The sequence below is a fragment of the Lepisosteus platostomus genome, chromosome 5 (assembly GCF_059453375.1).
Source record: "Lepisosteus platostomus isolate fLepPlt1 chromosome 5, fLepPlt1.hap1, whole genome shotgun sequence".
Lineage (NCBI taxonomy): Eukaryota > Metazoa > Chordata > Actinopteri > Semionotiformes > Lepisosteidae > Lepisosteus > Lepisosteus platostomus.
In genome coordinates, this window is record NC_142615.1 from 50,705,978 (window position 1) to 50,726,467 (window position 20,490).

General features: G+C 53.2%; 4 non-coding genes and 10 pseudogenes across 4 annotated transcripts; all 14 read left to right on the forward strand.

Moving 5' to 3' along the window:
* The first annotated feature begins 121 nt into the window (after positions 1–121).
* On the forward strand, positions 122–240 carry LOC148668825 (5S ribosomal RNA; annotated as a pseudogene).
* Positions 241–777: 537 nt separating this feature from the next.
* On the forward strand, positions 778–896 carry LOC148668826 (5S ribosomal RNA; annotated as a pseudogene).
* A 537-nt stretch (positions 897–1,433) lies between these two features.
* LOC148668827 (5S ribosomal RNA) lies at positions 1,434–1,552 on the forward strand. Its single transcript, XR_015937621.1, has one exon. It is a non-coding gene; the product is annotated as a 5S ribosomal RNA (ribosomal RNA).
* A 536-nt stretch (positions 1,553–2,088) lies between these two features.
* On the forward strand, positions 2,089–2,207 carry LOC148668828 (5S ribosomal RNA). The gene has a single exon (XR_015938265.1). It is a non-coding gene; the product is annotated as a 5S ribosomal RNA (ribosomal RNA).
* Positions 2,208–2,744: 537 nt separating this feature from the next.
* On the forward strand, positions 2,745–2,863 carry LOC148668829 (5S ribosomal RNA; annotated as a pseudogene).
* Positions 2,864–3,400: 537 nt separating this feature from the next.
* LOC148668830 (5S ribosomal RNA) lies at positions 3,401–3,519 on the forward strand (annotated as a pseudogene).
* A 537-nt stretch (positions 3,520–4,056) lies between these two features.
* LOC148668831 (5S ribosomal RNA) lies at positions 4,057–4,175 on the forward strand. Its single transcript, XR_015938267.1, has one exon. It is a non-coding gene; the product is annotated as a 5S ribosomal RNA (ribosomal RNA).
* Positions 4,176–4,712: 537 nt separating this feature from the next.
* LOC148668832 (5S ribosomal RNA) lies at positions 4,713–4,831 on the forward strand (annotated as a pseudogene).
* Positions 4,832–5,368: 537 nt separating this feature from the next.
* Positions 5,369–5,487, forward strand: LOC148668833 (5S ribosomal RNA; annotated as a pseudogene).
* A 537-nt stretch (positions 5,488–6,024) lies between these two features.
* On the forward strand, positions 6,025–6,143 carry LOC148668834 (5S ribosomal RNA; annotated as a pseudogene).
* Positions 6,144–6,680: 537 nt separating this feature from the next.
* Positions 6,681–6,799, forward strand: LOC148668835 (5S ribosomal RNA; annotated as a pseudogene).
* Positions 6,800–7,336: 537 nt separating this feature from the next.
* LOC148668836 (5S ribosomal RNA) lies at positions 7,337–7,445 on the forward strand (annotated as a pseudogene).
* A 537-nt stretch (positions 7,446–7,982) lies between these two features.
* On the forward strand, positions 7,983–8,101 carry LOC148668837 (5S ribosomal RNA; annotated as a pseudogene).
* A 537-nt stretch (positions 8,102–8,638) lies between these two features.
* Positions 8,639–8,757, forward strand: LOC148668838 (5S ribosomal RNA). Its single transcript, XR_015938624.1, has one exon. It is a non-coding gene; the product is annotated as a 5S ribosomal RNA (ribosomal RNA).
* The last annotated feature ends 11,733 nt before the right edge of the window (positions 8,758–20,490 follow it).

Genomic DNA, 20,490 nt, shown 5'->3' on the forward strand with positions numbered 1-20,490 from the left:
AAGGCAGTGAAGAGAGAGAACGTGGGAAGAAGAGAAAAACGCAAGGGAAAAAATGCAGCGTCGTAAAAGAGGTGACGGAGCTGTCCTCTCAATAAGAAGGGTGCCAGCGAGCCTTACTCTCGCTTATGGCCACACCCCTTTGAGCACGCCTGATCTCGTCTGATCTCGGAAGCTAAACAGGGATGGGCTTGGTTAGTACTTGGATGGGGGACCGCCTGGGAATACCAGGTGCTGTAAGCTTTTAAGCGCAGGAGGCGCCCTATCCCCGCTCGCTCGCTCATTCCCCTGTTCATACGTGCAGTGCGGCTTGTCCGTCTGTTTATTTGTCAGCTTTGGCGAGACACGGGTGCTTGTGTATTAGCGTGAGCATTTTTTATACTGATCAGGAACAGTTTAACAAGTCCGCAAAGGATCGAGGAAAGGTTTATCGCCAGCTGAAAAGAGACACAGCGCTTCGGCTGTGGAGACTTGTTCGGCTGGCGTTCGGAGAGTCGCGTTTTTCAGAATTGTATTGAGATCGTTTTCCACAGAGCTCAGATGTCAAAGCACAGCAGCAGCTCTCCACAGCGATCCTCTATAGCGCCCTTTCTCCCGCAGCTCCGTCCTCATTGGAAGGAAGCAAGAGTGAAAGGCTGAAGTGAAATAGAGCGGGGATGAAGGCAGTGAAGAGAGAGAACGTGGGAAGAAGAGAAAAACGCAAGGGAAAAAAAGCAGCGTCGTAAAAGAGGTGACGGAGCTGTCCTCTCAATAAGAAGGGTGCCAGCGAGCCTTGCGCTCGCTTACGGCCACACCCCCTTGAGCACGCCTGATCTTGTCTGATCTCGGAAGCTAAACAGGGATGGGCCTGGTTAGTACTTGGATGAGAGACCGCCTGGGAATACCAGGTGCTGTAAGCTTTTAAGCGCAGGAGGCGCCCTATCCCCGCTCGCTGGCTCATTCCCCTGTTCACACGTGCAGTGCAGCTTGTCCGTCTGTTTATTTGTCAGCTTTGGCGAGACCCGGGTGCTTGTGTAATAGCGTGAGCGTTTTTTATTCTGATCAGGAACAGTTTAACAAGTCCGCAAAGGACAGAGGAAAGGTTTATCGCCAGCTGAAAAGAGACACAGCGCTTCGGCTGTGGAGACTTGTTCGGCTGGCGTTCGGAGAGTCGCGTTTTTCAGAATTGTATTGAGATCGTTTTCCACAGAGCTCAGATGTCAAAGCACAGCAGCAGCTCTCCACAGCGATCCTCTATAGCGCCCTATCTCCCGCAGCTCCGTCCTCATTGGAAGGAAGCAAGAGTGAAAGGCTGAAGTGATATAGAGCGGGGACGAAGGCAGTGAAGAGAGAGAACGTGGGAAGAAGAGAAAAACGCAAGGGAAAAAAAGCAGCGTCGTAAAAGAGGTGACGGAGCTGTCCTCTCAATAAGAAGGGTGCCAGCGAGCTTTGCTCTCGCTTACGGCCACACCCCCTTGAGCACGCCTGATCTCGTCTGATCTCGGAAGCTAAACAGGGATGGGCCTGGTTAGTACTTGGATGGGAGACCGCCTGGGAATACCAGGTGCTGTAAGCTTTTAAGCGCAGGAGGCGCCCTATCCCCGCTCGCTCGCTCATTCCCCTGTTCACACGTGCAGTGCGGCTTGTCCGTCTGTTTATTTGTCAGCTTTGGCGAGACACGGGTGCTTGTGTATTAGCGTGAGCGTTTTTTATTCTGATCAGGAACAGTTTTACAAGTCCGCAAAGGATCGAGGAAAGGTTTATCGCCAGCTGAAAAGAGACACAGCGCTTCGGCTGTGGAGACTTGTTCGGCTGGCGTTCGGAGAGTCGCGTTTTTCAGAATTGTATTGAGATCGTTTTCCACAGAGCTCAGATGTCAAAGCACAGCAGCAGCTCTCCACAGCGATCCTCTATAGCGCCCTTTCTCCCGCAGCTCCGTCCTCATTGGAAGGAAGCAAGAGTGAAAGGCTGAAGTGAAATAGAGCGGGGACGAAGGCAGTGAAGAGAGAGAACGTGGGAAGAAGAGAAAAACGCAAGGGAAAAAAGCAGCGTCGTAAAAGAGGTGACGGAGCTGTCCTCTCAATAAGAAGGGTGCCAGCGAGCCTTGCTCTTGCTTATGGCCACACCCCCTTGAGCACGCCTGATCTCGTCTGATCTCGGAAGCTAAACAGGGATGGGCCTGGTTAGTACTTGGATGGGAGACCGCCTGGGAATACCAGGTGCTGTAAGCTTTTAAGCGCAGGAGGCGCCCTATCCCCGCTCGCTCGCTCATTCCCCTGTTCACACGTGCAGTGCGGCTTGTCCGTCTGTTTATTTGTCAGCTTTGGCGAGACACGGGTGCTTGTGTATTAGCGTGAGCGTTTTTTATTCTGATCAGGAACAGTTTAACAAGTCCGCAAAGGATCGAGGAATGGTTTATCGCCAGCTGAAAAGAGACACAGCGCTTCGGCTGTGGAGACTTGTTCGGCTGGCGTTCGGAGAGTCGCGTTTTTCAGAATTGTATTGAGATCGTTTTCCACAGAGCTCAGATGTCAAAGCACAGCAGCAGCTCTCCACAGCGATCCTCTATAGCGCCCTTTCTCCCGCAGCTCCGTCCTCATTGGAAGGAAGCAAGAGTGAAAGGCTGAAGTGAAATAGAGCAGGGACGAAGGCAGTGAAGAGAGAGAACGTGGGAAGAAGAGAAAAACGCAAGGGAAAAAATGCAGCGTCGTAAAAGAGGTGACGGAGCTGTCCTCTCAATAAGAAGGGTGCCAGCGAGCCTTGCTCTCGCTTTCGGCCACACCCCCTTGAGCACGCCTGATCTCGTCTGATCTCGGAAGCTAAACAGAGATGGGCCTGGTTAGTACTTGGATGGGAGACCGCCTGGGAATACCAGGTGCTGTAAGCTTTTAAGCGCAGGAGGCGCCCTATCCCCGCTCGCTCGCTCATTCCCCTGTTCACACGTGCAGTGCGGCTTGTCCGTCTGTTTATTTGTCAGCTTTGGCGAGACACGGGTGCTTGTGTATTAGCGTGAGCGTTTTTTATTCTGATCAGGAACAGTTTTACAAGTCCGCAAAGGATCGAGGAAAGGTTTATCGCCAGCTGAAAAGAGACACAGCGCTTCGGCTGTGGAGACTTGTTCGGCTGGCGTTCGGAGAGTCGCGTTTTTCAGAATTCTATTGAGATCGTTTTCCACAGAGCTCAGATGTCAAAGCACAGCAGCAGCTCTCCACAGCGATCCTCTATAGCGCCCTTTCTCCCGCAGCTCCGTCCTCATTGGAAGGAAGCAAGAGTGAAAGGCTGAAGTGAAATAGAGCGGGGACGAAGGCAGTGAAGAGAGAGAACGTGGGAAGAAGAGAAAAACGCAAAGGAAAAAAAGCAGCGTCGTAAAAGAGGTGACAGAGCTGTCCTCTCAATAAGAAGGGTGCCAGCGAACCTTGCTCTCGCTTACGGCTACACCCCCTTGAGCACGCCTGATCTCATCTGATCTCGGAAGCTAAACAGGGATGAGCCTGGTTAGTACTTGGATGGGAGACCGCCTGCGAATACCAGGTGCTGTAAGCTTTTAAGCGCAGGAGGCGCCCTATCCCCGCTCGCTCGCTCATTCCCCTGTTCACACGTGCAGTGCGGCTTGTCCGTCTGTTTATTTGTCAGCTTTGGCGAGACACGGGTGCTTGTGTATTAGCGTGAGCGTTTTTTATTCTGATCAGGAACAGTTTAACAAGTCCGCAAAGGATCGAGGAAAGGTTTATCGCCAGCTGAAAAGAGACACAGCGCTTCGGCTGTGGAGACTTGTTCGGCTGGCGTTCGGAGAGTCGCGTTTTTCAGAATTGTATTGAGATCGTTTTCCACAGAGCTCAGATGTCAAAGCACAGCAGCAGCTCTCCACAGCGATCCTCTATAGCGCCCTATCTCCCGCAGCTCCGTCCTCATTGGAAGGAAGCAAGAGTGAAAGGCTGAAGTGATATAGAGCGGGGACGAAGGCAGTGAAGAGAGAGAACGTGGGAAGAAGAGAAAAACGCAAGGGAAAAAAAGCAGCGTCGTAAAAGAGGTGACGGAGCTGTCCTCTCAATAAGAAGGGTGCCAGCGAGCCTTGCTCTCGCTTATGGCCACACCCCCTTGAGCACGCCTGATCTCGTCTGATCTCGGAAGCTAAACAGGGATGGGCCTGGTTAGTACTTGGATGGGAGACCGCCTGGGAATACCAGGTGCTGTAAGCTTTTAAGCGCAGGAGGCGCCCTATCCCCGCTCGCTCGCTCATTCCCCTGTTCACACGTGCAGTGCGGCTTGTCCGTCTGTTTATTTGTCAGCTTTGGCGAGACACGGGTGCTTGTGTATTAGCGTGAGCATCTTTTATTCTGATCAGGAACAGTTTTACAAGTCCGCAAAGGATCGAGGAAAGGTTTATCGCCAGCTGAAAAGAGACACAGCGCTTCGGCTGTGGAGACTTGTTCGGCTGGCGTTCGGAGAGTCGCGTTTTTCAGAATTGTATTGAGATCGTTTTCCACAGAGCTCAGATGTCAAAGCACAGCAGCAGCTCTCCACAGCGATCCTCTATAGCGCCCTTTCTCCCGCAGCTCCGTCCTCATTGGAAGGAAGCAAGAGTGAAAGGCTGAAGTGAAATAGAGCGGGGACGAAGGCAGTGAAGAGAGAGAACGTGGGAAGAAGAGAAAAACGTAAGGGAAAAAAAGCAGCGTCGTAAAAGAGGTGACGGAGCTGTCCTCTCAATAAGAAGGGTGCCAGCGAGCCTTGCTCTCGCTTACGGCCACACTACCTTGAGCATGCCTGATCTCGTCTGATCTCGGAAGCTAAACAGGGATGGGCCTGGTTAGTACTTGGATGGGAGACCGCCTGGGAATACCAGGTGCTGTAAGCTATTAAGCGCAGGAGGCGCCCTATCCCCGCTCGCTCGCTCATTCCCCTGTTCACACGTGCAGTGCGGCTTGTCCGTCTCTTTATTTGTCAGCTTTGGCGAGACACGGGTGCTTGTGTATTAGCGTGAGCGTTTTTTATTCTGATCAGGAACAGTTTTACAAGTCCGCAAAGGATCGAGGAAAGGTTTATCGCCAGCTGAAAAGAGACACAGCGCTTCGGCTGTGGAGACTTGTTCGGCTGGCGTTCGGAGGGTCGCGTTTTTCAGAATTGTATTGAGATCGTTTTCCACAGAGCTCAGATGTCAAAGCACAGCAGCAGCTCTCCACAGCGATCCTCTATAGCGCCCTTTCTCCCGCAGCTCCGTCCTCATTGGAAGGAAGCAAGAGTGAAAGGCTGAAGTGAAATAGAGCGGGGACGAAGGCAGTGAAGAGAGAGAACGTGCGAAGAAGAGAAAAACGCAAGGGAAATAGAGCAGCGTCGTAAAAGAGGTGACGGAGCTGTCCTCTCAATAAGAAGGGTGCCAGCGAGCCTTGCTCTCGCTTTCGGCCACACCCCCTTGAGCACGCCTGATCTCGTCTGATCTCGGAAGCTAAACAGGGATGGGCCTGGTTAGTACTTGGATGGGAGACCGCCTGGGAATACCAGGTGCTGTAAGCTTTTAAGCGCAGGAGGCGCCCTATCCCCGCTCGCTCGCTCATTCCCCTGTTCACACGTGCAGTGCGGCTTGTCCGTCTGTTTATTTGTCAGCTTTGGCGAGACACGGGTGCTTGTGTATTAGCGTGAGCGTCTTTTATTCTGATCAGGAACAGTTTTACAAGTCCGCAAAGGATCGAGGAAAGGTTTATCGCAAGCTGAAAAGAGACACAGCGCTTCGGCTGTGGAGACTTGTTCGGCTGGCGTTCGGAGAGTCGCGTTTTTCAGAATTGTATTGAGATCGTTTTCCACAGAGCTCAGATGTCAAAGCACAGCAGCAGCTCTCCACAGCGATCCTCTATAGCGCCCTTTCTCCCGCAGCTCCGTCCTCATTGGAAGGAAGCAAGAGTGAAAGGCTGAAGTGAAATAGAGCGGGGACGAAGGCAGTGAAGAGAGAGAACGTGGGAAGAAGAGAAAAACGTAAGGGAAAAAAAGCAGCGTCGTAAAAGAGGTGACGGAGCTGTCCTCTCAATAAGAAGGGTGCCAGCGAGCCTTGCTCTCGCTTACGGCCACACTACCTTGAGCATGCCTGATCTCGTCTGATCTCGGAAGCTAAACAGGGATGGGCCTGGTTAGTACTTGGATGGGAGACCGCCTGGGAATACCAGGTGCTGTAAGCTATTAAGCGCAGGAGGCGCCCTATCCCCGCTCGCTCGCTCATTCCCCTGTTCACACGTGCAGTGCGGCTTGTCCGTCTCTTTATTTGTCAGCTTTGGCGAGACACGGGTGCTTGTGTATTAGCGTGAGCGTTTTTTATTCTGATCAGGAACAGTTTTACAAGTCCGCAAAGGATAGAGGAAAGGTTTATCGCCAGCTGAAAAGAGACACAGCGCTTCGGCTGTGGAGACTTGTTCGGCTGGCGTTCGGAGAGTCGCGTTTTTCAGAATTGTATTGAGATCGTTTTCCACAGAGCTCAGATGTCAAAGCACAGCAGCAGCTCTCCACAGCGATCCTCTATAGCGCCCTTTCTCCCGCAGCTCCGTCCTCATTGGAAGGAAGCAAGAGTGAAAGGCTGAAGTGAAATAGAGCGGGGACGAAGGCAGTGAAGAGAGAGAACGTGCGAAGAAGAGAAAAACGCAAGGGAAATAGAGCAGCGTCGTAAATGAGGTGACGGAGCTGTCCTCTCAATAAGAAGGGTGCCAGCGAGCCTTGCTCTCGCTTTCGGCCACACCCCCTTGAGCACGCCTGATCTCGTCTGATCTCGGAAGCTAAACAGGGATGGGCCTGGTTAGTACTTGGATGGGAGACCGCCTGGGAATACCAGGTGCTGTAAGCTTTTAAGCGCAGGAGGCGCCCTATCCCCGCTCGCTCGCTCATTCCCCTGTTCACACGTGCAGTGCGGCTTGTCCGTCTGTTTATTTGTCAGCTTTGGCGAGACACGGGTGCTTGTGTATTAGCGTGAGCGTCTTTTATTCTGATCAGGAACAGTTTTACAAGTCCGCAAAGGATCGAGGAAAGGTTTATCGCCAGCTGAAAAGAGACACAGCGCTTCGGCTGTGGAGACTTGTTCGGCTGGCGTTCGGAGAGTCGCGTTTTTCAGAATTGTATTGAGATCGTTTTCCACAGAGCTCAGATGTCAAAGCACAGCAGCAGCTCTCCACAGCGATCCTCTATAGCGCCCTTTCTCCCGCAGCTCCGTCCTCATTGGAAGGAAGCAAGAGTGAAAGGCTGAAGTGAAATAGAGCGGGGACGAAGGCAGTGAAGAGAGAGAACGTGGGAAGAAGAGAAAAACGCAAGGGAAAAAGAGCAGCGTCATAAAAGAGGTGACGGAGCTGTCCTCTCAATAAGAAGGGTGCCAGCGAGCCTTGCTCTCGCTTACGGCCACACCCCCTTGAGCACGCCTGATCTCGGAAGCTAAACAGGGATGGGCCTGGTTAGTACTTGGATGGGAGACCGCCTGGGAGTACCAGGTGCTGTAAGCTTTTAAGCGCAGGAGGCGGCCTATCCCCGCTCGCTCACTCATTCCCCTGTTCACACGTGTAGTGCGGCTTGACCGTCTGTTTATTTGTCAGCTTTGGCGAGACACGGGTGCTTGTGTATTAGCGTGAGCGTTTTTTATTCTGATCAGGAACAGTTTTACAAGTCCGCAAAGGATCGAGGAAAGGTTTATCGCCAGCTGAAAAGAGACACAGCGCTTCGGCTGTGGAGACTTGTTCGGCTGGCGTTCGGAGAGTCGCGTTTTTCAGAATTGTATTGAGATCGTTTTCCACAGAGCTCAGATGTCAAAGCACAGCAGCAGCTCTCCACAGCGATCCTCTATAGCGCCCTTTCTCCCGCAGCTCCGTCCTCATTGGAAGGAAGCAAGAGTGAAAGGCTGAAGTGAAATAGAGCGGGGACGAAGGCAGTGAAGAGAGAGAACGTGGGAAGAAGAGAAAAACGCAAGGGAAAAAAAGCAGCGTCGTAAAAGAGGTGACGGAGCTGTCCTCTCAATAAGAAGGGTGCCAGCGAGCCTTTGTGTCGCTTACGGCCACACCCCCTTGAGCACGCCTGATCTTGTTTGATCTCGGAAGCTAAACAGGGATGGGCCTGGTTAGTACTTGGATGGGAGACCGCCTGGGAATACCAGGTGCTGTAAGCTTTTAAGCGCAGGAGGCGCCCTATCCCCGCTCGCTCGCTCATTCCCCTGTTCACACGTGCAGTGCGGCTTGTCCGTCTGTTTATTTGTCAGCTTTGGCGAGACACGGGTGCTTGTGTATTAGCGTGAGCGTTTTTTATTCTGATCAGGAACAGTTTTACAAGTCCGCAAAGGATCGAGGAAAGGTTTATCGCCAGCTGAAAAGAGACACAGCGCTTCGGCTGTGGAGACTTGTTCGGCTGGCGTTCGGAGAGTCGCGTTTTTCAGAATTGTATTGAGATCGTTTTCCACAGAGCTCAGATGTCAAAGCACAGCAGCAGCTCTCCACAGCGATCCTCTATAGCGCCCTTTCTCCCGCAGCTCCGTCCTCATTGGAAGGAAGCAAAAGTGAAAGGCTGAAGTGAAATAGAGCAGGGACGAAGGCAGTGAAGAGAGAGAACGTGGGAAGAAGAGAAAAACGCAAGGGAAAAAAAGCAGCGTCGAAAAAGAGGTGGCGGAGCTGTCCTCTCAATAAGAAGGGTGCCAGCGAACCTTGCTCTCGCTTACGGCCACACTCCCTTGAGCACGCCTGATCTCGTCTGATCTCGGAAGCTAAACAGGGATGGGCCTGGTTAGTACTTGGATGGGAGACCGCCTGGGAATACCAGGTGCTGTAAGCTTTTAAGCGCAGGAGGCGCCCTATCCCCGCTCGCTCGCTCATTCCCCTGTTCACACGTGCAGTGCGGCTTGTCCGTCTGTTTATTTGTCAGCTTTGGCGAGACACGGGTGCTTGTGTATTAGCGTGAGCGTTTTTTATTCTGATCAGGAACAGTTTTACAAGTCCGCAAAGGATCGAGGAAAGGTTTATCGCCAGCTGAAAAGAGACACAGCGCCTCGGCTGTGGAGACTTTATTAATAAGGCCCCTCAGTAGTTGAGATCTCTGTTATACCCATCTAGAAACATGCAATCAGCATGTTATTGCTGAAGCAATAGTCACAACATTATTCCACACCTGGGTGAGATGCGGGTTATGATGACAGTCATGCTTTCTACACCTTATACTGAGCTCAGAAATGGACCAAGCGGACATCTCACGAGCAGATCCCTCCGCGTATAAGAAAGGCAACTTGTCTCAGCAAAAATACCACGGATTCACATCCAAAATATGATAAAAAGGCAAAAACCCCACACTTGGAATGCAAACGTACCCTAAAAAGGAAACACGGTTTTAAAACGAACTTGATTTTCCCCTGGAGAAACCTTTTTATGGACACACATCGCATCTATTACACATGTAGAACTAAATATAAAGATAAAACTTAATATAAGAAGTCATGACATATCACACATGACGAAGTCTGGTCCAGAATAAACAGTTTACACTGACCCACCTTTATATACCCTGGTCACTCACTTCTATTAACTGTTTAACTTGGTAACAAATTAATATTTGTTTCAATTTGGGATCTACACCTGGGAGCCCTGAAATGTTGGCCAGAGGGGAGAAGCTGATATTCAGACGTGAGAATATATTTTAAAAAAGGATCTGATGTTGTTTTTCACCTGTCTAATCAAAGCTTGTTCAAAAATTATAGGACAATCTGATTATAGGACACACGAGTTTATAATCATACTCATTCCACTTTTTAACCCCGTATATATGCACAATATGAAACGTATATACACTAAATCTCACGTGTGAGTCACATAATATACATTTCTTTACGAAAATTAGGAACACTTACTACAATTATCAACCCCCCATGACGAGGCAATATTTCATACCTTTGTTTCTTTGTGGGTTCAAAGTTCTGTCCTGTCGTTTCACACGTAATGTTTTGGTAGTTATCTCAATTTTCCTTTGCAATTATCTCCAAGATCATCATCAACTTTTTGTAAAACGCTATGCACAACTGATATTTAAAGAAAGTCCTGTACCAAAACGTCTTCGTAGGGAAAGACAACTTTTTTTTCCTTACGTTAGTCGCTACACGGTTACTCAGAAAATCCATTCACCGCCTTTCAAAAAAAAGTTTCGTTTTTTATTGTGGTTCACTGACATTTCTGTCACAATTCTGAGGGACCCCAAATAAAATTCACTTGCCGGTATAAAGACGCCGGCGAGGATAAGACAGGTATCGAGCCACCTGCGTATCTAGCGGACGTTTAAAATAAAAAAAATGGCGTGTAATGTTGCGAAGGGCTACTGTTTTTTTTATAGTTTGTCGATTGTAAGGGACGTGGGCCGCGACAGAAATACTGGACGGGGTGGGAAAAGGTTTATTGATGGTTTATTGTACCGCAACGGTCACAATTGACTCACCAGCAAAGATGGCGCCGGAGCCACATCGACTCCCTCGCGCCCTGCCTCACACCGAAGCTCGAGCTGCGGAGCGCGACGCCAAACCGCCGGTCCACGGGCGCGGGCGCCGGACATAGACGTCATAAACCCTTCCGAGGCGCAGGAATTATAGATCACGGTAGTTTCTTCTGGACCCGGGTTAGGGACAGTGTGCCCTCCGTGAGAGTCTTCTGAGGAAGCCAGTGTCTCATGGGTGTCCAGGCTTGGTACCATCTGTCCATCACAGGACACACAGACACACACACTCACTCACACACCCTGGACAGGACACCAGTCCATCACAGGACATACACACACCCTAGATAGGACACCAGTCCATCACAGGACACACACACACAACCTGGATAGGACACCAGTCCCTCACAGGACACTCAGACACACACACTCACACAACCTGGACAGGAACCAGTCCATCACATGACAAACACACACTCACTCACACACCCTGGACAGGACAGCACTCCATCATAGGACACACACACACCAGGGCCAGTTTTCCCAGAAGCCAATTAGCCCAAAAGCCTGTCTTTGGACCCGAAGAACACAGGGAGAACATGCAGACTCCACACAGACAGTCCCCCCCCGGGTCCAGACCCGAGCCCGGAGCCCCCCCGCGCTGAACCCCTCCGTACAGACGTCCGCACACAGCTCCGTTGTTCCCGATTCCCGAGGTGATCTGTTAAAAGAAGCTGGTGTGTTGCCTCCAGGTGACATTTCCTACTGGAGTCAGGACAGGAGGCTCTTCTGTACACAGAAGGGGGTGGGGGTGGGGAACAAGCCGCCCAGCCCTGTGGTTGAAGCCGATACCCCGGCTTCTCTCCAGACACAGCTGGGTGAGCTCCTCCAGTCAGTACAGGGGGCTCTACTGTACACAGAGGGTGGCGGGGGTGTGGAACAACTCCTTTGTTCGGGGCCTTGGGGCATTCGTGTTGTGAAAGGCGCTATATAAAAAAACTGAATTGAAATTGAATCTTACAGGTTTGGGTTTTTCGGAGATCTTGTCAGAGATCTTGTCAGAGATCTTGTCTGACATGCCCGTTTCAAAAACGTAACGACACTCCTCACGTCCGAGCGCCGCCGGTCTGTGACGTAACGTATGCTTACACAACCATGACGGTTTCATCATGGACAGCACGAAAGCCCGAAAAGTGGTTGACGTTTTAATTTGGCAACGCCACGATGGATCCCAGTTTTTTTTTTTATTTTGGGGGCCAAAGAGGACAAAAAAGGAAACGTCTGGAGGTGGATCGATGGTCATCTCTGCGGTTGTTCTGATGTTCTGGAAAAAACAAAACAAAAAAAAAAACGGCTCGCTTGCGCGGTCGTGTAGTGTTTCCACACCCCACACAAATCAATTTCTCTTCGCCCCCTGGGGCTCGTCGCCCGCCGCACCCCTCTCACGTGATAGGGGCTTCCCCCGGCTGTGACGTACTTACCCCACCCCCTTCGGCCAACGTCATACCGAAGGTCGCACTTCGGGCCGCGGCGATGTTGACGGACTGTCTTGTAGCGTGAGAAGGGTTTAAATTTCAACTTAAGGAGTTGGCCATCGTTATATTTCGCGAGGTATCATACGGGGGGAAAAAGAACATTTATATTTATCAACCTACTAGTAATACTGGGTGGATGTCACGTTCCCCAAAGTTCAGTGCCTCTCTCTAATAAAGTAGAAACGCGACATTAAAAAAAAGAACTCCTATTCCCATTTGTAATGACCCTGTCGTGTTTTTCCCGGTGTGCGCTTATCTTTCGGAGACCGTTTCTCTCTGGTGTTGTTTTGCTGTTGGAATAAATGCCGAGGTGACCCTTCTGTGTGGAGTCTGCGTATTCTCTCCAGCGGGTCGTTTCCTCCACCGCAGGGGCTGGTCGAACCGGGGTCTCCCAATCGTCACAGAAGTGTGTGTCGTTTTGGGTGGTGGTGGGGGAGTGCATCGGGGATACTGCGCCCCGAGGGGGTGACCTCTCACCTTACTCCGGACAAAGGGAGAAGACCTGTACCTTCACGAGTCCGGGTTGTGAAAACTTCTTCTGGCAGTTCAAAACGTTTCGAAGGGACTACAGCGCTACCCTGTTTTCCATTTGTATCGTGTATTATTAGACAGTCATAAGTATCTGTACTGATCACAGAGTCCCCCTCTCACTGCCAGGACTGAAGACCAGTGCAGCACGAATAATAATAATAATTAATAAGTCTGGACTCTCCACTCAGAGCTCCTCCCAGGTCAGGGGGATCCCCTCCAGCCCCCCAATGTGCAGCCCCTACCTGGATGATGCTCCAGTCCGCTCAGCACACAGCAGCTCTCAGTGGGGAGGAGAGCAGAGGGATGGAGCCAGTTCAGAGAGGGGGGTGATACGGAGGCCATGATGGGTCAAGACCAGGGGGGGAATCAGGCCAGGACACTGGGGTAACACCCCTACTCTTCTCCAGAAACACCCCGGGATTGTTAACGAGCACAGAGAGTCAGGACCTCGGTTTTACGTCTCATCCGAAGGACGGCGCCTGTTTACAGTCCAGTGTCCCCCGTCACTATACTGGGGTATCAGGACCCACACAGACTGCAGGGTGAGAGCGCCCCCTGCTGGCCCCACTCACACCTCTCCCAGCAGCAACCTTGGGGGGGGGGGGGAGGGAAAAAACCAAAAGCTAAACAGATTTTTTTTAAAAAAAATTTATTGATGCTTAACAAAAGGTCATCAGTCCAGTCTGGGGCCCCTCAGCTTCAGTACAGTCTGGGGCCCCTCAGCTTCAGTCCAGTGCAGTCTGGGGTCCCTCAGCTTCAGTCCAGACTGGGGTCCTTCAGCATCGGTCCAGCACAGTCTGGGGTCCCTCAGCTTCGGTCCAGCACAGACTGGGGTCCCTCAGCTTCGGTCCAGTCTGAGGTCCCTGAGCTTCGGTCCAGCATAGACTGGGGTCCCTCAGCTTCGGTCCAGCACAGTCTGGGGTCCCTCAGCGTCGGTCCAGCACAGTCTGGTGTCCCTCAGCTCCTGTCCAGTCCAGTCTGGGGTCCCTCAGCTTCAGACCAGCACAGTCTTGGGTCCCTCAGCTTCGGCCCAGCACAGACTGGGGTCCCTCAGCTTCGGTCCAGCATAGACTGGGGTCCCTCAGCTTCGGTCCAGCACAGTCTGGGGTCCCTCAGCGTCGGTCCAGCACAGTCTGGTGTCCCTCAGCTCCTGTCCAGTCCAGTCTGGTGTCCCTCAGCTCCAGTGCTGTCCAGTCTGGGGTCCCTCAGCTTCAGACCAGCACAGTCTTGGGTCCCTCAGCTTCGGCCCAGCACAGACTGGGGTCCCTCAGCTTCGGTCCAGCATAGACTGGGGTCCCTCAGCTTCGGTCCAGCACAGTCTGGGGTCCCTCAGCGTCGGTCCAGCACAGTCTGGTGTCCCTCAGCTCCTGTCCAGTCCAGTCTGGTGTCCCTCAGCTCCAGTGCTGTCCAGTCTGGGGTCCCTCAGCTTCAGACCAGCACAGTCTTGGGTCCCTCAGCTTCGGCCCAGCACAGACTGGGGTCCCTCAGCTTCGGTCCAGCATAGACTGGGGTCCCTCAGCTTCGGTCCAGCACAGTCTGGGGTCCCTCAGCTCCTGTCCAGTCCAGTCTGGGGTCCCTCAGCTTCGGTCCAGCACAGTCTGGGGTCCCTCAGCTTCGGTCCAGTCTGGTGTCTCTCAGCTCCGGTCCAGTCCAGTCCAGTCCAGTCCTTGGTGGGGAAGGCGACTCCGATCTTAGCTGGCACAGAACCAGGAAAGGAACCTGGAAAGATATTCTTATTGCAGGTGTGAGGGACACAGACACAGACGTCACCATGACATCAAACAGCAAGAGGAGACTCCTCCTTGAATCACAGACACGACCGGGCGGCGCCCCCCTGTCTGCTCACCTGCACCTCCTCTTCCTCTTCTTGTCCTTCCCGGCAGCCTGCTTCTCCTCTCCCTCACTCTTCCTCTCCTGAGCTACGGTCTCCTCCGCCTCCATCGGCTCGTCCTGATCTTCTGTCTCCACTGACACGCAGCTCAGGGACTTTAAAAAGACGCATCGGCGCTTCTGAAGCAGAGACAGGAGAGTCACGTTAAGAGTCGGACTGGACACTCCAGTACATGAACACTGCAGTGAGAGAGAGAGGGGTTCATACAGACACACTGACTGGACACTGACTTGACACTGGACAGGAGTAAAGAGAGGATCAGAGCATTACCCACCTTCTTTTTCTTCTGTCTCACAGGAGGTGGTGATTGGACCTCCTCCAGCTGGAGTCCGTGGAGGGAGAGAGGGGGCAGGAGAGGGACAGCACAGGGAGAGAAAGAGAGAGACAGGTGAGTCAAGTGTCCCAAGAGCACAGAGACTCTGCTGAGATCACACTCGCAGTGAGTGAGCCTGGGTGTAGCCCACTAATACTGACCCACTGGACACCACATGACAGACAGGAGGAGGAGGAGAGAGACACACCGCCTGGACACCACAGGACAGAGAGGAGGAGAGAGACACACTGAGGACAGAGAGGAGGAGGAGAGAGACACTGACAGACAGGGCTGAAAGAGAGAGAGACAGAGAGGCAGGGACAGGCAGACAGCAGGCCGAGAGAGACACTGACAGACAGGGCTGAAAGAGAGAGAGACACTGAGACCCAGGGACAGACAAGACGGCAAAACTCCACCACAGACAGGACAGGGGGCAGGGTGGGACCAGCACTGACCTCCTTACTCTCTCCTGCCGGAGGAGCTGTCTCCACCTCCTCTTCCTCCTGCAAGTCAAGAGACAGGCTGAGAGAGTGACGGGCTGGCGGGACATCGGCGAACAGAGCTGAAGGCAAAGAGCAGAGGAGACAGGCCCAGCTGGGACAACGCAGGACAGACAGAGAGACAGACAGGGAGACACACGGAGAGACACAGGGAGAGAGACCCAGCTGGGACAACGCAGGACAGACAGAGAGCAGGGAGACACACGGAGAGACACAGGGAGACAGGCACCGAGCCGAACGAGCTGGGCGACCCCGGGAGCTCCAGCTGCAGCTCGGCCACCCTCTCCAGCTTCTGGACGAGCTCAGGGAAACACGAAGACACCACGGGATTCTGTCCAGCGGGGAGAGAGGGAGACACAACGCAGGGGGGATGAGGAGCAGAGACTACGCCTGGACAGGTGAGTGTGTACAGTGTGTCCAGTAAGAGTCTGGACAGGTGAGTGTGTACAGTGTGTCCAGTGAGAGTCTGGACAGGTGAGTGTGGACAGTGTGTCCAGTGAGAGTGTGGACAGGTGAGTGTGTACAGTGTGTCCAGTGAGAGTCTGGACAGGTGAGTGTGGACAGTGTGTCCAATAAGAGCCCAGACAGGTGAGTGTAGACAGTGTGTCCAGTGAGAGTCTGGACAGGTGGGTGTGTACAGTGTGTCCAATAAGAGCCCAGACAGGTGAGTGTGGACAGTGTGTCCAGTGAGAGTCTGGACAGGTGGTTGTGTACAGTGTGTCCAGTAAGAGTCCGGACAGGTGAGTGTGTCCAGTGTGTCCAGAAAGAGTGTGGACAGGTGTGTCCAACAGTAAGAAGCTGTCTTACCCTGTAACCTAGCTCAGGGGTGTTAGGGGGTGCTCTGTCTCCTCCCCAGATCTCACCTTCAGCTCTGGTGAAATGACGGACCACTAGGAGATGCTGGAAACGAGGACACAAGACAGAGGTTAGGTCCACAGAGCTCACTCAATCACTACAGCAAGCAGAGACCTCTCGGCCATCAGGACTGTGGGGGTCAGAGTGGGGAGCTGTAGGGTATCGGGAGTTTAGGGGCCAGAGTGGGGAGCTGTAGGGTATCGGGAGTTTAGGGGTCAGAGTGTGGAGCTGTAGGGTATCGGGAGTTTAGGGGTCAGTGAGGGGAGCTGTAGGGTATCGGGAGTTTAGGGGTCAGTGTGAGGAGCTGTAGGGTATTGGGAGTTTAGGGGTCAGAGTGGGGAGCTGTAGGGTATCGGGAGTTTAGGGGTCAGTGGGGGAGCTGTAGGGTATCAGGAGTTTAGGGGTCAGTGGGGGGAGCTGTAGGGTATCGGGAGTTTAGGGGTCAGTGGGGGAGCTGTAGGGTAGATGTGGGGCACCGGGCCCACCACAGGGCGGCCGGTCCAGTCTCGCGGAAGGCGACCGGGTCAGACTTACGGAAAAGCACCGGGACTTGGGCCGGGACCTCTCCCGCTGCCAGTCCGGGTTCGGCCTGACCGGTGTGACCTGTGAAGACGCCAAACAGCCCATCTCCGAGACAGCTCTGACCAAATAGCCCAGCCCAGTCGTGTCGAGACTAGGGGCCTTGGGCAGTCTCTACAGTGTGTCCAGTGAGAGTGTGGACAGGTGAGTGTGTACAGTGTGTCCAGTGAGAGTCTGGACAGGTGAGTCTGACCAGTGTGTCCAGTAAGAGTCTGGACAGGTGAGTCTCTACAATGTGTCCAGTGAGAGTCTGGACAGGTGAGTCTGACCAGTGTGTCCAGTAAGAGTCTGGACAGGTGAGTGTGTACAGTGTGTCCAGTAAGAGTCCGGACAGGCGAGTGTGTCCAGTGTGTCCAGTAAGAGTCCGGACAGGCGAGTGTGTCCAGTGTGTCCAGGAAGAGTCTGGGTCATCCAGAGGCAATCTGTGCTCTCAGAAGGCCATACTGTACACGTGACCCTGTCTCTTGAGCCGAGGGCGTGTCCTCAGTCAAGATCACCACTGGAAGTGTCTCTCCTCGTCTGGAGGTGTTACCGTGAGACCTGGTCTGTCAAGCGCTTTGTGCTGCTATGTGTGTGAAAGGTGCTCTATCAGTGAAGTTTATAATATTATTATAATACAGCGAGTGCTGCTGGGGGCGGAGAGGTCAGTCGGAGGAGGGCTGGATGCTGGACGCTGGACGGCGGGCGGGAGGGGTGGACTTACGACGCCTCGCCGGGCCCGGGTCCTGCTGCGACCGCGCATGGCCATGCGGCATCTCTGTCGGTGCATCGTCCTGCCGAGACAAGCAGAGTCACAGTGGGGAGGGGAGGGGGCGGAGCCACACAGCTGGGCGGTTTATTCCCCACCCCCGCCCCCCTCTGTGTACAGAAGAGCCTCCTGTCCTGACTGGAGGAACTCACCCAGCTGTGTCTGGAGAGAAGCCAGGGTATCGGCTTCAACCACAGGGCTGGGCAGCTTGTTCCACACCCCCGCCACTCTCTATGTAGAGGTGCACCTCCTCTCAATATCTTTTTACAGCACGATCATACCCATAAGAGTTGAGTAACGGTAAAAAAACAACTTATTTCTCCACTTATTTTGTTATTTCTCGCCAGCGGCACTTTTGACTGACTTACCGTTTCACGGGGATACTGAAGAGCGATTCTGAAGCTGAAACTAATGATTGAAGTCGAAGTAACTTTATTGGAAGAAACACGTGTTTAGAAAGGACTATATAGCGCTTTCCTCCTCTTCTCTCTTCACTCCTCTGAGCTCATGGGGCTCCGGCGCCGCCCCCCGCTAGAATCCGCCGCTCTGTGACGTCAGGCGGCTCATTGTGACGCCCCCGTGACGTCGCCCCCCACGCGCTCACGGCTCGGCCGCGAAACAAAAATGGCCGACATTTTTCACGGTTGTTGTTTTTTTTTTGGGTGGACATTTTATTTTTCCAACTCTCAGCGGCCAGCCGGGTGTCCCTGTACGACCCCGGTAGTCGCCACCTCGGACAGGCAGAGGAAACGGGTCCAGGTGTTTCCGGCCCAAGCGTTACAAAAGCTGCACTTGAATTTAAAGACAAAATCACGTCGAGGGCGCATTCAGCACCCCCACGTCCAACACGGGTTTCCGTGGGGTTTGGTTCAGTGAAATTAGCACCCCCCCCCCCCGACCCCAAAATCAAAGAAAGACCAACATCCACCCCCCTCTAGCGCCCAAGGGCGTAAATTTCGGGCCACGCCATGTCCAAAAAACACGGGTTCCCCCCCGTCCTGCCGGGACAAGAAACGCCATTTTCTTTTCCGAGCGCTGCGTGGGACCTCACGACCCCCCCCCCCCCCGCCCCCCAAAACCTCTCTCGACCTCTCTACAACACCACCCGGCTGTTTCTGTTTCAAACCGTGGGAAAAAAATAAATAAAATTTCGCCTCTCACCGACCGCCGCGCAAAAAAACACAACTTCACGCTACAGAAACGGCCTGTGTGAGGGGGGGCACGGGAAAAAAATAAAACCTGCGTGTTTTCGGCAGAGTAAGCTCAGCGGGGAAACTCCCTGAATCTCGGGGTTGCTTCTTGAACCCCGAAAACGACCTTTTATCTCTCTTTCGTTTTCTTGGTGTCTGGGACGTTCACGAACTCCACCGCGTTGGTGCGATTCCCAGCGGGACTTGAACATAACCCCCCCCCCGTGGAGCCAGAGCGCCCCCGTGTGGCCGAGAGGACCACCACCCGCAGGGCTGAGCTTTTACTGCCGTGTCCCGCTTTCACTCTGGCGATGAAGGAGGGAATCAAGGAGGAGAATTAATATTGTGATCCACCAGTCCATCACAGGACACACACACACCCTGGACAGGACACCAGTCCATCACAGGACACACACACACTCACATACCCTGGCCAGGACAGCAGTCCATCACAGGACACACACACACTCACACACCCTGGACAGGACGGCAGTCCATCACAGGACACACACACTCACACACCCTGGACAGGACAGCAGTCCATCACAGGACACACACACACTCACACACCCTGGACAGGACACCAGTCCATCACAGGATGTTCAGTGCCTCTCTCTAATAAAGTAGAAACAAGACATTAAACTCCGTTCAAAACGGGAGAAATCACCAGGACACCATACACCTTGCTCCGGACGATGGGAGAAGACCTGTACCTTCACGAGTCCGGGTTGTGAAAACTTCTTCTGGCAGTTCAAAACGTTTCGAAGGGACTACAGCGCTACCCTGTTTTCCATTTCTATCGTGTATTATTATACAGTCATAAGTGTCTGTACTGATCACAGAGTCTCCCTCTCACTACCAGGACTGAAGCCCAGTGCAGCACGAATAATAATAATAATAATTAATCCGTCTGGACTCTCCACTCAGAGCTCTTCCCAGGTCAGGGGGATCCAGTGGGGAGGAGAGCAGAGGGATGGAGCCAGTTCAGAGAGGGGGGTGATTAGGAGGCCATGATGGGTCAAGACCAGGGGGGGAATCAGGCCAGGACACTGGGGTAACACCCCTACTCTTCTCCAGAAACACCATGGGATTGTTAACGAGCACAGAGAGTCAGGACCTCGGTTTGACGTCTCATCTGAAGGACGGCGCCTGTTTACAGTCCAGTGTCCCCCGTCACTATACTGGGGCATCAGGACCCACACAGACCACAGGGTGAGAGCGCCCCCTGCTGGCCCCACTCACACCTCTCCCAGCAGCAACCTTAGGGGGGGGGGGGAGGGAAAAAACCAAAAGCTGAACAGATTTTTTTAAAAAAATTTTTATTGATGCTTAACAAAAGAACAAAAATTACAAGCTTCAGTCCAGACTGGGGTCTGGGGTCCCTCAGCTTCAGTCCAGTCCAGTCTGGGGCCCCTCAGCTCCAGTGCAGTCCAGACTGGGGTCCCTCAGCTTCGGTCCAGCACAGACTGGGGTCCCTCAGCTTCGGTCCAGCACAGACTGGGGTCCCTCAGCTTCAGTCCAGACTGGGGTCCCTCAGCTTCGGTCCAGCACAGTCTGGGGTCCCTCAGCTCCAGTCCAGTACAGTCTGGGGCCCCTCAGCTCCAGTCCAGTCCAGTCTGGTGTCTCTCAGCTCCGGTGCAGTCCAGTCTGGTGTCTCTCAGCTCCGGTCCAGTCCAGTCTGGTGTCCCTAGGCTCCAGTCCAGTCCAGTCTGGTGTCCTTCAGCTCCTGTCCAGTCCAGTCTAGTCCAGTCCAGATCTTAGCTGGCACAGAACCAGGAAAGGAACCTGGAAAGAATATTGTTATTGCAGGTGTGAGGGACACAGACACAGACGTCACCATGACATCAAACAGCAAGAGGAGACTCCTCCTTGAATCACAGACACGACCAAGCGGCGCCCCCCTGTCTGCTCACCTGCACCTCCTCTTCCTCTTCTTGTCCTTCCCGGCAGCCT